The sequence below is a fragment of the Acipenser ruthenus genome, chromosome 53 (genome assembly GCF_902713425.1).
Source record: "Acipenser ruthenus chromosome 53, fAciRut3.2 maternal haplotype, whole genome shotgun sequence".
Lineage (NCBI taxonomy): Eukaryota > Metazoa > Chordata > Actinopteri > Acipenseriformes > Acipenseridae > Acipenser > Acipenser ruthenus.
In genome coordinates this window covers 2918665-2933249 of record NC_081241.1, presented here as the reverse complement: position 1 = coordinate 2933249, position 14585 = coordinate 2918665, and positions in this window count along the sequence as shown.

Sequence of the window (14585 nt, the reverse complement as noted above, 5' to 3'; positions counted from 1 at the left end):
CACTGAGGGGTAATGGTAGCACAAGTATAGAGCAGCTGCAATGGGGTGAGGCTGGTAGAATGGGACCACAGTGTGCTAACTATACCCTCAATGATTTCAATGGCAGACAGACAGACAGCGGCACTGCAATGGTTCTGTATTACACTGAGGGGTAATGGTAGCACAATTATAGGGCAGCTGCAATGGGGTGAGGCTCGTAGAATGGGACCACAGTGTACTAACTATACCCTCAATGATCTTCAATGGCAGACAGACAGACAGCAGCACTGCAATGGTTCTGTATTACACTGAGGGGTAATGGTAGCACAAGTATAGAGCAGCTGCAATGGGGTGAGGCTGGTAGAATGGGACCACAGTGTGCTAACTATACCCTCAATGATCTTCAATGGCAGACAGACAGACAGCAGCACTGCAATGGCTCTGTATTACACTGAGGGGTAATGGTAGCACAAGTATAGAGCAGCTGCAATGGGGTGAGGCTCGTAGAATGGGACCACAGTGTGCTAACTATCCCCTCAATGATCTTCAATGGCAGACAGACAGACAGCGGCACTGCAATGGCTCTGTATTACACTGAGGGGTAATGGTAGCACAAGTATAGGGCAGCTGCAATGGGGTGAGGCTGGTAGAATGGGACCACAGTGTGCTAACTATCCCCTCAATGATCTTCAATGGCAGACAGACAGACAGCGGCACTGCAATGGCTCTGTATTACACTGAGGGGTAATGGTAGCACAAGTATAGAGCAGCTGCAATGGGGTGAGGCTCGTAGAATGGGACCACAGTGTGCTAACTATCCCCTCAATGATCTTCAATGGCAGACAGACAGACAGCGGCACTGCAATGGCTCTGTATTACACTGAGGGGTAATGGTAGCACAAGTATAGAGCAGCTGCAATGGGGTGAGGCTGGTAGAATGGGACCACAGTGTGCTAACTATACCCTCAATGATCTTCAATGGCAGACAGACAGACAGCGGCACTGCAATGGTTCTGTATTACACTGAGGGGTAATGGTAGCACAAGTATAGAGCAGCTGCAATGGGGTGAGGCTGGTAGAATGGGACCACAGTGTGCTAACTATACCCTCAATGATCTTCAATGGCAGACAGACAGACAGCGGCACTGCAATGGTTCTGTATTACACTGAGGGGTAATGGTAGCACAAGTATAGGGCAGCTGCAATGGGGTGAGGCTGGTAGAATGGGACCACAGTGTGCTAACTATACCCTCAATGATCTTCAATGGCAGACAGACAGACAGCGGCACTGCAATGGTTCTGTATTACACTGAGGGGTAATGGTAGCACAAGTATAGGGCAGCTGCAATGGGGTGAGGCTCGTAGAATGGGACCACAGTGTGCATACAAGCAGTTACAATGTACTGTATAACGTGTGATAGTAATTGTTAAAGCGAAGCAACTCTAATTCATAATAAGATTGAAGGTGCCAATAAATTGAATTATGAATGAAATACAATCTGCACATAGCTTGCACTGTAAATTAAATGTTGAAGTGGGTTTGTCAGGTGTCCTATCTTGGTTTAGGTCTTATCTTTCTGATAGGTTCCAGTTTGTCTCTATTGAGAAGATGAAGTTACCTGTGGTGTTCCACAGGACTTTATTTAGGTCCTTTGTTGTTTTCACTATATATGCTGTCATTAGTTGATATTATCCGCAGGCATGGAATGAATTTCCATTGCTATGCAGATGACACTCAGCTATACCTGTCTTTGGATCCAGGCAATCCTTTTACTGGGGTGCTATTAGTTGCTTGCCTTGCTGATATCAAGTGTTGGATGTAACAGAGTTTCTCAATGTTAAATTCTGACAAAACAGAGGTCGTGCTTGTAGGCTCACAGCATCAACTAAAGAAAATCATTTTATGTAAGTTAGACCAGTCTAGTTAGACAGTCTCTCATTGGAACACTAGAAATGAGAAATTTGGGGGTCATCTTTGATCCTGATCTATCATTTGAGAATCACAGTAGGAAAATTACGGAGAAATATAGCTAAGGTTAGACTTATTATTTCAGTACCTGATGCTGAGAGGCTAACGCATGTCTTTGTTTCATCAATAATTGATTGTTGCAATCAGAATACACTACATCTTTTGTAATTATAGTACTCTGTCTCTTGATAAAATGCAGTTCATTAAACTTGGTGTAAATAATACATGATAATGTTACATAGACTCATAGTATTGCTATTGATCGTTGTCTCAAACTGGTTCATGGCCAGACTCGTGATCACACCTGTTACTGTGACCGTGTTTGGATTCCTTCATGCTGATCACATTAAGCGGTTGATTCAATAGAAGAGTAGGCTGAACAGCAAAGGAACATTGTTGATAACTATATGTGGTTGATTCTGTTAGGCAGTGATGCTATTAAGCGTTTTTCACTGTATATGTATACTCTATACTCTGATACTGATGAGGTACAGCCATCTGATGGAAATGGCGTCACATTAAGATTACTTGTAACGTTTAATTATTTTTATCTGTCACCTATCTACACACACACACACACACACACACACACACACACACACACACACACACACATATATATATATATATATATACAGTGCCCTACATAAGTATTGGGACAGTGAAGTCAAAATTTATATTTTTGCGGTCACCTTTTATTTCTGGTGGTTTCAAGACATACATGTTTTACCGACTAAGAATAACAGCACTTCTAGAGTTCCATCCCCCCATTTTATGTGAGCATAAGTACTGGGACAATTCAACTTAAAGCAAATATAAGAAGTATAAAAGCTAGTATTTAGTCGCAAATCCCTTGCATGCAATAACAGCAGTGAGTCTGCGACCCATTGACATCACCAAACTCTTGGTATCGTCCTTTGAGATGCTTTGCCAAGCCTTTACTGCAGCCATTTTCAGTTGTTGCTTGTTTTGGGGAGTTTCTGACTTCAGTCTCCTCTTCAGCAAGTGAAATACATGTTCAATCGGATTTAAATCAGGAGATTGACTTGGCCAGTCTAAAACTTTTCACTTTTTCCCCCTGATGAACTCCTTGTTTGCGTTGGCAGTGTGTTTTTGGTCATTGTCCTGTTGCATTGTAAAGCGCCGCCCAATGAGTCTGGTGGCATTTTCTTGTACATTGGTAGCCAAGATGCTTCTGTACTCTTCTGAAGTCATTCTGCTGCCGCCATCATTTGTTACATCATCAATAAAGATGAGTGAGCCCGTTCCAGAGGCAGCCATGCATGCCCATGCCATGACACTACCTCCACCATGCTTCACAGATGAGGTGGTATGCTTTGGATCATCTGCAGTTCCTTTTTTCTCCACACTTTTGCCTTCCCATCACTTTGATAAAGGTTAATCTTCGTCTCATCTGTCCATAAAACTGTTCCAAAAATCTACTGGTTCATCTCTGTACTTTTTAGCAAATTCTAATCTGGCCTTTCTGTTTTTGGTGCTGATCAGAGGTTTGCATCTTGCAGTGTAGCCTTTGTAATTCTGCTGCTGAAGTCTTTTGCGAACAGTAGATTGTGACACTTTCACCCCAACATTCTGGAGGTTGTTGGTGATTTCACTGACACTTATTTTAGGGTTGTTTTTCACAGCTCTGGTCATTATTCTGTCATCAACTGCTGTTGTTTTCCTTGGCCGACCTGGTCGTTGCTGATTGCTGAAGACACAAGTGGTTTCTTTCTTTTTCAGTACATTCAAAACTGTTGATTTGGCTATGCCCAACATTTGTGCTATGGTTCTAATTGAGTTCCTCTTTTCTTTTAGCATCCAAATCACTTGCTTTTCTTTCATAGACAGCTCCCTAGTCTTCATGTTGGATTATGCCTACTGACACCAAATGCAGACTCTAAAGGCAAAAGCAAAGGATAGAACTGAGACTACACATTCACAGCTCTTTTATGTGTGAACAATGAATGCAACAGGAAACACCGGTGAGCCAAATGCCCCAATACTTATGCTCACATAAAATGGGGGATGGAACTCTGAAAGTGCTGTTATTCTTAGTTGGTAAAACATAGATGTGTTGAAACAGCCAGAAATAAAAGGTGACATTCTGTACTTTTGCCGCATATTCATCTTTTAATTGTATTTCCATATTGCTTGAGTGTACAGCAAAAATAGCAATTTTGACTTCACTGTCCCAATACTTATGGAGGGCACTGTATATATACAAAAAAGACTGAATAACATAAATAATACCAGTACTGAGCTATATTGTAATTTTTCAACATGTGGAATATATTTGACTTTATTAATGATTCAATGGAATCAACCAAAATTACACATTTCTCAAATTATAAACTGTCACAATTACTGGAACCCTTGTTTTCAGTACTTTGTGCACCCTCCCCTTGCAAGTATAAAGGCACTGAGTCTTTTTCTATAATGTTTAATGCGATTGGAGAACACATTGGGATGGATCTTAGACCATTCCTCCATACAGAATCTTTCCAGATCCTTGATATCTTTCGGTCTGTGCTTATGGACTGCCCTCTTCAATTGAAACCACAGGTTTTCAATGGGGTTCAAGTCCGGAGACTGAGATGGCCATTGCAAAATGTTGATTTTGTGGTCAATTAACCATTTCTTTGTGGATTTTGATGTGTGCTTGGGGTCATTGTCTTGCTGGAAGATCCACTTGCAGCCAAGTTTCAGCCTCCTGGCAGAGGCAACCAGGTTTTTGACTAAAATGTCCTGGTACTGGGTAGAGTTCATGATGCCGTTGACCTTAACAAGGGCTCCAGGACCAGTGGAAGCAAAACAGTCCCATAGCATCAAAGATCCACCACCATATTTTACAGTAGGTATGAGGTTCTTTTCTGCACACGCATCCTTCTTTCGACGCCAAACCCACCGCTGTGAGGTCAAAGAACTCTATTTTCGTCTCATCTGACCATAGCACCCAGTTCCAATCAAAGTGCCAATGCCATTTAGCAAACTCCAGGCGCTTGTTTGTTGGTTCCTCTCAATATAGGCTTTTTTCTGGCAACCCTTCCAAATAGCCTATTGGCATGGAGGTGGCGTCTAATTGTAGATTTGGAGACTTGGTGACCCCAAGATGCAACCAAGTTCTGCAATTCTCCGACTGTGGCCCTTGGATTTCCCTTTGCCTCCTGAACCATCTACTTCACTGTGCCTGGGGGCAAGATACACTTGCGTCCTCTACCAGGCAAGTTTACCACTGTTCCAGAGGTTTTTAACTTCTTATTTATTGCCCTAATAGTGGTAAGTGGTATATTTAGTTTTTTAGCTATTGTTTGATTTATGAAGGTAAACAACCATTTGTCTCTTTTCATTTGTGAGTTATTTGCCTTTCCCCATGGTGATGGATGACAAATCGATTTCATATGCGTGTTACCTCATTTTTATACCCCAGTGAAACAGGAAGCCATGGAAGGACACAACACAGTTCCTTAAGACTGAGATGTACTTAAAGAAGTAGAATGCTAATGCAGATTTTATTTTGTTTGATTTTATTTATAAGAATCTTTAGGGGTGCCAATAATTCTGACACCTATCTTTTTGAGAAAAGGTTTTATTACTTGTTAATAAAAAACTTCTTCTCTGAGCAATTGTATTAGAATAAAAGAATATGGTTTCCCATATATTTGAGCTTAAAATATAGCCAATTAACTGTGTTGTTTATTTTATACAGCCTTTTTTGCTCATCTTCATCAAGGGTGCCAATAATTTTGGAGGTGACTGTATGTGTGTGTGTGTGTGTGCATGCGTGTTCATGTGTGTTTGTTTTGAAAGAAGGCATAACTGCAGTTTCTTTTTTTGTAGAAAGAAAAGGAAACACAATGCATTAAACTTGTTGAAATAAAAAAAACAGATAGAGATAGATAGATAGATAGATAGATAGATAGATAGATAGATAGATAGATAGATAGATAGATAGATAGATAAGGTGCTGTGTAAAATGAAAGCTGATTTTCACTCATTCAAGGTCAGAGCGGCCGCTAAGCCCACTTATGTGTACTGCCCTTGAGTGGGCTGGATACCAGTTTTATCAAATAGCACCCTGCCACCCTGTAATGTATCTTTCATTGACAACCAGCTATTGATAAAAAAGAAAATCATGTTAGAATATTCTAGCCAGAGAGTTGCTCCTGCTTCAATGGAAGTCTCTTATCTGGCATGTAACAGCTGCAGTTTAGCAGAAGAAACAGTGTGTGTGTGGTTTTTTTTGTTAGAAATCCATGTATTGATTTTTGAGTGGGAAAAACAGAGAGGTGCTCGTTCTGCCTCCGCGGAGGTTAGTCCTTGCTTCCGTCATTCACTGATTTCTCACTCAGAAGCAGCCCTTCCCAGGGATAGATCTCCATTTCACAATACATGCTACTGTTTAGCTGTATCTTAATAGTATTCCACAGTCAAAGGCTAGATTTGTGTTATGTCGTTTTTTGTGGCCTGACTAATGCGTTGCACTGAAGCCGTTAGATACACATTTCAGTAGGTCTATACAGCTATGGCTAAAAATGTTGTGTCACCCTATAGAATTAACTCATTTTGCTTCATAAATAAATATCACAACAGTTTTTAGGCATCTGGGGAGTGGAGATAATGGTACTAAAGCAGAGTGAGGAAACTCCTAAAGAATTGATCTTACGTTTCCAGGTGTTGTGTTTTCCACTGTCCGATTGAACCCATCCCCATTGAAGATTATGTCCTGATTTGATTTCTTGTTTGCTAGGTGTCGTGTGGACTATTTTATTAATCTAAACTGACGTCCCAAAACCCCCTCTCTTCCACAGACTGTGTTTCTTAAATTGTATTCAGACTGTGGTGTTAATAAGGGGATCAATAAATAACCCCACAGTGTTAAACCTGTCTGTACAGTCATCTAAACTGAGCAGTTAGTGTGGCTACTGTTTTCCTACCCTTGAATATGTACAGCTACGGCCAAAGGTGTTGCATCACCCTATAGAATCAACTAATTTTGCTTCATAAAGTCGAATGAAATCTGCAGAATAATGTTACGTTAACATATTGAATTAAGAACACAAGAACATAAGAAAGTTTACAAACGAGAGGAAGCCATTTGGCCCATCTTGCTCGTTTGGTTGTTAGTAGCTTATTGATCCCAGAATCTCATCAAGCAGCTTCTTGAAGGATCCCAGGGTGTCAGCTTCAACAACATTATTGGGGAGTTGGTCCCAGACCCTCACAATTATCTGTGTAGAAAAGTGCCTCCTGTTGCCTATTTTCTGTTCTGAATGCCCCTTTATCTAATCTCATTTGTGACCCCTGGTCCTTGTTTCTTTTTTCAGGTCGAAAAAGTCGCTTGGGTTGACATTGTCAATACCTTTTAGAATTGTGAATGCTTCAATCAGATCACTGTGTAGTCTTCTTTGTTCAAGACTGAATAGATTCAATTCTTTCGCATATGACATGCCTTTTAAACCAGGAATAATTCTGGTCACTCTTCTTTGCACTCTTTCTAGAGCAGCAATATCCTTTTTGTAGCAAGGTGACCAAAAACTGAACACAACATTCTAGATGTGGTCTTACTAATGCATTGTAAAGTTTTAACATTACTTCCTTTGATTTAAATTCAACACTTTTCACTATATACCGAGCATTTTGTTGGCCTTTTTATAGCTTCCCCACATTGTCTAGATGAAGACATTTCTGAGTCAACATAAACTCCTAGATCTTTTTCATATATTCCTCCTTCAATTTCAGTATCCCATATGGTATTTATAATGCAATTTTTATTACCTGTGTCCAGTACCTTACACATTTCTCTATTAAATGTCATTTGCCATGTGTCTGCCCAGTTCTGACAGCTGTCTAGATAATTTTAAATGGTCTTTGCTGCTGCAACGGTGTTTACCACTACTCCTATTTTTGTGTCGTCTGCAAATTTAACAAGTTTGCTTACTATACCAGAATCTAAATCATTAATGTAGATCAGGAAAAGCAGAGGACCCAATACTGATCCCTGTGGTACTCCATTAGTTAACTCACTCCATTTTGAGGTTTCTCCTCTAAGATCCCTACTGCGTTCAGTTTGAGAATTAATTCAGACTCCATGCCTCAAGCTTGTGCTTGACTGGAGGGAGCACTCTCTCTATTTGAGCACAGCTATGGAAGAGCAATACAAAAATGACACTTGTTTTTAACATATTTCATGGTTTTATTTATTTATTTAAGTGTCGGTACAATAAACATAAGCAAAAAATACAAGGTGTACATCAATAGAACATTCTGAATATCACTGTCATAATCATTTACTCTGAATCATCGCTGATAAAAAGAAACAGAACACAAGGTAAAGCACGATTTCAGAGTGCTTATCTGTCTGTATGTTTGCTTGCTTGCTTGAGAGAGGAATTTTAATTACACTTTAACCAGCTACATTCTGGATTAACAAAATATTTATGTATAGTATATAACTAAAATCTACCTATATAGATAGATGTGTGTGTGTATTGTTACCAAGTTGCACAAATAATAACAATTGCCTGTTTAATTGTGGATGTCCAATTTCAGATGTAACCACCAATGCCTTCCTCTCAGTAGCTTTTTGATATTGTGGATCTTTTTGTACTCCAGACTTCTCTAGTTTCTCTTCTAGTAATTTTTCATCCTCTTTACACACACACGACAAAAGTTCCCTTTCTTTGAAGTTTATTCCAAGACCACGTAGCTAGAAAACTCAATGTGTTTTTCTCCAAATTCCGTACAATCTTTTTGAACCGAGAAACTTAGAACACCCAAGATTATAAGTACTACTATAGGCCATTAACAATCTATTAAGATCATTTGGGTTTTTTGTTAAGGATACCCTTTTAAACAATTGTTTCTATAGAACAGAAGTCCTTAACCTTTTTTAAAATTACAATTTGAAATGAATAAGAGACCTCTAAGGTCTTGAAAGCTTGTCATTAATTATTGTTTAGTTCAATAAGAGCAACTACTGCTCCTTCTCTGGAGGTCTATCATCTCTGGACTGATGTGGCTACCATTTCATCTGTCAACGAATATTCAACCCAAATTCAAGCATTTTACAACTGTCTGTATCTCACCACAACAGTGCAAGACAATTTCTGTTTATTAAATTGATGTTGTTTTCCCAGAAGGAGATACCACATGGGGCCCCCAGAGCGAGGGGCCAAGGAGATGAGTGGGCCCAGTTAACCAAGGGAAGGGGGAGGGTAACGGGACGGGACGGGACACCAGTAGTCTCTGCTAACATCAAAAAGGAACCAATAACAAATTACATGGGAAGGCAAAATTCGTTTTTTTTAAATCACCAAAATGTGTATATAAGTATATAGATTTTTTCTTTTTTTTTTTTTTTTTTGAACAAGGGGTTATAATTTGTGCATGGAGAAGGCGGCCTTAACATTTGTTTGATTACAGAAATTTCACACAGCATGTTGGCGTCATCATGTGGCAGGTTATGTAATTACACTTTTTTTTTTTGAAAGGGAGACTGCTTGCTGCTCCTTTTAACGGGGAAGGCAAAATCTTGGCAAATGAATCTGTACTTACGTAGGACACTAGTCTCTTGAACACTTCATCAACAGACAGAAAAAAAAAATCAGGTCTGTTTGCATTTGGATGCACTCCAAGGAAAGATATTTTGTAAAATTAAACCTAGTTCTTCATCTGATTTTTTGGGGGGATTTTAAATAAACCAATACATTCCTGGGAATTTGATGCGTGGCTTGGCACCTTCTATACAGTAGAAAGAAAAAAGAAAGAAAGAATGAATGAATGAAAGAAAGAAAGAGAAAGAAATAATTTTAATTGGTTTTATACGTCCCCTTTTTTACATTGGCAAGCATAAACCAAGTAAAGGCAAATACAGGGACAACTCAAGACTGGAAAAACGGTTAGGCAAATTTAAAAAAAAGCAATATAAAATGAAAGATATTGATATTAAAGTTACTGAACCTTGGAGTGCATGGTCCCAGTAATCAGAAGCTTATCAACAGGAGAAAACAGTTCTGAACAGAAGCAAAATAGCCATTTCAGTGAAAAAAGAATATATTCTGTATTTCGGAAAAAAACACAAAGCATGCTCTATAACAGTATCATCATCATATTATTATTTATATATATAATATATATGTATATATTCACAAGCACAGTCTTCAGATCCGCTGCAGTTTAAAAAAATAACAATAAAAAATAAACCCATTACAAACAGGAACTTGATTTTAATAAGTGCAATTCTACCAGCTGAAACTTGGATAGCCCTGTTAGATCTATGAAGCCTTAACCATACCCTCCCCCTCCCCCCCACCCCCCCTCTAAAAAGGGACTGTACTCTTATTTTTAAAGGGTCTTATTTTAAAAGGGTTCATCTTTAAAGGGGTATCAAATAATGACCAACCGAGTCTTTAGATCACCAACTATTAAAATCGATAAAATGTGAAAAACTGTTTTACTGTGGCTACACATTTTAAACTCAAATAAATAAATTGTACATAAATCAATGGTAGAGAATGCAGTAGCACCAAATAGTATCCAGACATGTGGAGTTTCAAAGGCCTGGTTTTACTTTTTTGTATTGTTAAGTTCTGCTAAAAACGCCCCCTTTTATTTAAAGTACCAGTTTAAGGTGTGTGCAAATTTAAATAAATGTCATTTAAAAGGGAAAAGATGAGATTTAAAATCACAAAAGGATTATAGCATCATTTGACCTTACAGCACAAAATAGGGACAACTATCTACAGTTGTACATAGCACAGTTAGCCCTAATCTCTACCCTACCCCTCTCTCTCTCTCTCTCTCTATATATATACATACATAAACAGCCTTCTGCATTTAAATCTCTTGGCTGCCCTCTTTCCATAGAATACTACATTCTTGTCTATTGCTAATACTGTTTGACCGACTTGCCTGGTAAATAGCTTGACTGATTATTCAATTGACACAGATTCATTTGATTGCTAATGAAATTTGGGTGTCTCCGTGTTCCACGGCCTGTTGTAGCGAGACAAAATGAGAGTAAAAAAAAAAAAAAATTAAAATAATGCAGGACTTTTGAGAATGTTGAATTCATTTTTTTTTTTTTTTTTTAAAAACGTGGTTAGAACACAGCTCATTTTACCCCAAAACATCACGCAACATGCAGCCCACTGCTTGTACCGTGTGATTCTTTGGAGTCGGTATCCTCTGGGAGTATTAGAACGGGAGGTTACCGCATTTTTAAGAAGTTCACTCTTTTAAAAGGAGGAATAAAACACCCAATGTTTTTAGAAAAACACTTTCATCTCTTATTGGCATAACTGCTTTGTCCCCTAACATTTTTACAGCAGATTCATTCCCCCCCCCCAAAATTTTGCTTTTTTGTTTTAAAAAAACAAAGAAATTCCATTTATCCTGCCACCACACTGTAGATTCACTTACTGTGTAATGGTTATTAGAGTCCCAGATTCTGACACCACCCAAAGCCCAGGGAGTCTGTATACCGGTTGCACAGGACCCACAGTATGGTATAGAGGCAGAATTTATTTAAAAAAAAAAAAAAAAAAAAACCTACAGAAAAATGTTTCAGGACTTAGCTTCTCTGTGACAGAGATGTACTCTTAAATTCTTGCATTTTCTCCCCTTTAAGCTCCTGATTGTATGTATATAAATCTCATATAGCTAACAAAACATTTTCAGCGAACCTTACCTAACATGCACCACGATGTAGGTATTCTGTACTGTATAAAACATTATGGCAAACACGTATTGGATTTTTTTTTAATGGATTAAGCTATTAACGTAAAACATGACTGATTGCTTCTTGCAGGTATTTCGGTTTCATTTTCCTTCAAGAGGCTACAGGAAATAATGCAGAGACATTGAAAGCAAGACACAAAGCAACAGCTGGTTACTGAGAGCCAAAGTGTGAGGCTTCTATTTTAAAATGTACACAAGCCAAGGTACGGTTCTCCTTTTTCAATAAATCTCCTGCTTTCCTTAGGACTTATTTCCATCAACTCTGCGTACATTTATGACTTATCTGCGTAATGGAGGGCTAAAATACGTACAAAAGCAGTTGTGATAAAATATAAATAAATAAATAAATATACAGCTTTGGCCAAATGTTTTTCAACACCTAGAATTTTAGGATTGAGATATCATTTAAAAAAAAAAAAAAAAAGATATAATTTAGATCTTTTATCAAAGAATTAGATTCTTTTAATCAAAGAAACTACAAAATCATAGCGCAAGTGTGTACCGGAAGCTATAATAGCAGTACAGCAGTACTTCATGTAAGATTTCAAAATGTCACATTTTTCAATTTTTTGTTAAGTACAGATGAAGCCTCTTTATATCATGATTGCCGCGCAGGCATCATTCATGATATAAAGCAGGTCATGATATAAACCGGGTTTCACGTTTGCCTGTGACAGCACATTACAAGTGCAAGAAAAAAAAAGAAAGAAAACTAACGTGAATTAAAGAGCAGTGTTTTAATACTGTACATTTAGTCGTTCTTTACATTTAAACAAATGCATATAGTTTACTACAGGACAAATACGTTTCGGATCATTAACTGGAATGAGAGCGTTTGGGTCATGAATTGTCGACTGATGAGAGCTATCAATTTGGCACTGCACTGAACTGTTTTTTTGTGTGCATTTTTGTAAGACGGACTACGTTAAAGAACAAATTGGTGACGTCTGTGTTTTGTAACTCAACTGTATCCCATTAAGGCCGCCCATGAAGCATTTGACAGGTTGCACAAAATGTCAGTTTCAGCCAAGATGATTCTTGACTGTTAGTTGTGTTGGAAATTAATTAGATCCTGTAAAGGCCGGCCATGCAGAATTTGACAGGCTGCACAAAACGTGACAATAAGTGTGTTTGTGAGATGATATTAAGAGAGGTATTTTCTCAAAAGAAAATATGGTGCATGGCGAGTGGTTTTTGAAAAATCGTGATAAAAACGGTTACGATATTAAGCGAGGTGATATAAAACGGGTCCATCTGTATATGGAAAACTACAAAGCGGTGTGTAATTCAATATGTTAACGTAACATTATTCAGCAGGCTTCATTCGACTTTGCAAAGCAAAATTTGTTCATTCTATAGGGCTGTACACTATTAAATAAATCAGCTATGCATTTACCATAATGTGCCTTTCACACTGCAGACCCCCAAAGGACCTCCGTGTTAGGTTACGGTTCACTGGTACTGTCTGCTTGATTAGCTTTATGCTTCTTTTAACAAGGGTGTTACTATGAATTAATCTTCAATGGACGGCTGCAGCTGAAGGCTCTGTCTGGTCAGCACCAGCGATCATTGGAGTTCCTCAGTATCCTCCACAGTGGTCATGTGTGCAGAGCAGGGTGGTCTGGGAACATCAAGTGGCATGGCCAAGAGGGGCCACACTGAAGATAGATGCGATGGTCCTGATGGGCTACTTCTTTGTAATAATTAAATGAGGATTGTATAGGGAACCATTTAGTGGACAATACAAGCACCCATGTGTTTCTTTCTTATGGTCTCAGAAACAGAAGCAAAGCAGCTAATTAGGGTCAGGCCTAAGTACATTCATGCTGCTGCTTTAAATATATATATATATATATATATATATATATATATATATATATATATATATATATATATATATATATATATATAAAAACAAATTGTGGAGCCCCTGCTAAACCGTGCCAGACCAGGGCTAGCTCAGCACATATGACCCATGGAAACAAGGCCATATACCCCCCCCTCCCCCATTCATTTTTGTCACCTCACAGAAAAAAAGAAAAAAAAAAATCTCTTGATCATGTTTATACCTGATTCAGAAAGACTGACTGTTTGTTTATTCTGCAGCCCAAGATAAGCACCATAGAAAACCAAGAGCTCCCAGTCCTGCCCCCCCCCCCCTCCCTCCCTTTCATGAGACTAATCTGTGAGGCGCATATAGCTATCCCCCCAACCCACTCCAAAGACACCCCCAAAATAAGTCCCTCACCCATTACAGCAGGGTTGGAACCAATATAGTCCTATTCCACAGCGGTTTGAGCCATTCCAGGCTTTGCTATACACTTAAGCCACATCTAAGAGGACACATCCTATTCTATTTAAAAGATTGATGGGCAATATTAGTATTGCCAATGGCCCCTTTAAAGCAGCGGCCAGTCTATTTTCTTACCTCTTATTAAAATCAGCAAAGTGCCTGTGAGAACGGTGCTTATAAGTGTTAACAAGATTCTGGATTTTAAACCGTTGGTTAACACTCCTTTTAAATGGATCCCAATGATAGAGTGGAGAGCACTAATAAAAAGCTAATGGGTTTTAAAGGTTAGTGAGCCCAGTGGCAATACTGCTGGTGCCAATGAGAGGTGAGAGATGGGTTTTTAAAAAGCTTTGGTTAGCACTCCTTTAAAGGGGGCCTGAGAGATCTTTAAAGCTTTAGTTCACACTGGAGACTGATCCTGGAATGAGACAAACTGCTACGAAGCAGGCTCGTTGTGTTTCCATTGTCCAAGTGAAATCAGGCACTGATAGGTCAGCCTACCAAGGAGTAGTTTACAGATCAGACTCGTCTTGCCTAAGCGGTTTCAGAAAGCAGTGGATTGTATGAGACCTGTTAATTGCTATTACAATCAAAGTAACCAGA